This window comes from Procambarus clarkii, chromosome 42 (assembly GCF_040958095.1).
Source record: "Procambarus clarkii isolate CNS0578487 chromosome 42, FALCON_Pclarkii_2.0, whole genome shotgun sequence".
Classification (NCBI taxonomy): domain Eukaryota; kingdom Metazoa; phylum Arthropoda; class Malacostraca; order Decapoda; family Cambaridae; genus Procambarus; species Procambarus clarkii.
In genome coordinates this window covers 35,581,132-35,583,090 of record NC_091191.1, presented here as the reverse complement: position 1 = coordinate 35,583,090, position 1,959 = coordinate 35,581,132, and positions in this window count along the sequence as shown.

The window sequence follows — 1,959 nt, the reverse complement described above, 5'->3', positions numbered from 1 at the left end:
TGCAATATATTACAGTAAATAAAATATAACATTTTATCTGTGGCGTACCAAAGGTAAAATGGTAAATTTTAAGGGTTAACTGGAGAAGATCATCACAACAAATGGGGGGACCATCGACAAGCCGCCAGCTTCTTGTCCTCGTCGATGCCACTAATGTAAGTGACCCTCAGGTATATAAATACTTTAATGACAAAAATTTGAAAATATATAGTATGGTTCCGAATGTCTCATGATATAGAACATATTAAGGTTTAAAATCAAATTAATTAGGAGCTCTACTTGTGGCTGACATTCCCCAGCTTGGCGCCTTCTTTTGGTAATTACTTGCTTGTGGCTGACATACTGTATATAATCAGACTATTTCTGCCATAATTCAGCTACACATCAGTCATGCATCATAGTTAGCATATGCATATCTTTACTGCTGTTTTGTGTATTAACGCAAGTAAGTAATTATCAAAGAAGGCACCAAACCGGAAAGGCTATGTAGCACCATCAAATGTGTGGAATAATCAGAGGGCGCTAAATATCACTAAGGATGCCAATACGAGAACAAACGCTTAAGGCGAACGATATCAAAAGTATCCGATTCTTGGTGAATCCTATCGAGGGACAAGTGACCGCGAGGGACGGTCGGAAAGTAAGACACGCTCGTCCTGGAAGTGAAGACATTCAACAAGGATATGCACAACTGTAAGAGGGATAATGCAGTTAGGACAATAAGGAGGAGGGCGGCGTTCCATTAAGTGTCCATGAGACACTTAAGCTCGTCTGGCCAATACGCAACCTCGCCAGAACCGTTTCCCACTCGGTTACGGTGGTAGGAGGAAGGCCACGGGGACACACTACTCTTAAGAGTATGCAGTTTGTTACCAGTATCAGAAGACCAACAACTCTGCCATTGGGCAAGGATGGAGGAATGAATAACTGGGTAAAAGTCAGAATAAAGAATACCTTTATGGGAGATAGGATAGGTGCGGAGAGCTTCCTGAGCGGCAGCATCCACACGCTCATTGAAAGAGACACCAATATGGCTGGGAACCCAGCAAAACTCAATTGTCTTAAATCTACTGGAGATAAGAAACAGTCAATGTTGAACCTCGACGACCACCAGATTGACTGGATTAAAGGACTCCAGAGCCATAAAGGCACTGCGAGAGTCAACTACAACCACAAAGGAGGATTGACAGCGAGAAAGCAGGAGACGAAGAGCATAGAGAATAGCATAAAGTTCTGCAGTGAAGATGCTAGTCTCCGGAAGCAGGCGACACATATAGGTGTGGTCAGGAAAAACAACAGAGTTGCCTATACCATGCACAGATTTAGACCAAATGGTGAAGATGGAAACGGAGTGGGAGTGTGAAGATAAGTGTTCAAGGAAAAGGCGTTTCAGAACTGTAGAAGGGGTAAAAGCGTTAGTGATGTGAGTCAGAGATTTACAATATTTAGGAAGGGGGACCCTCCACAGAGGCATGCACGGAACAACACGAGGAGAAATGTTAGTAATACTAACTGAAAGAGAATGTTGCAGGAGAGACAACCAGACAGAAAGAGGGAGATGGTGAAGGGGAACAGGAACTATAGGACTGGGGAAAAGTCAAAGCACGACACAGGCAAGAGTGAGGGTGTTGTAAGGACCACGCAAGGTAGCGAAGATAGTAGCGGTCTCGGCGGTCCTGGAGAGACAGGAAGCGAGTGTCAACATACAAGCTTAGGGCAGGAGTTGAACGAAAGGCACCAGAGCTGAGGTGCAACCCAGTATGGTGCCAAGGATCAAGACGGCGAAGAGTAGAAGGAGAAACAGAAGAGTAAGCAATGCAACCATAATCGAGATTGAACAGTACGAGAGAGGAATGTAAAGAGAGGAGTGTACTCCTATCCGGTCCCCAAGAAGTATGGGACAAAACCTTAAGTAGGTTAAGGGCCTTAGAGCATTCAACACGGAGGTAAGAGATATGG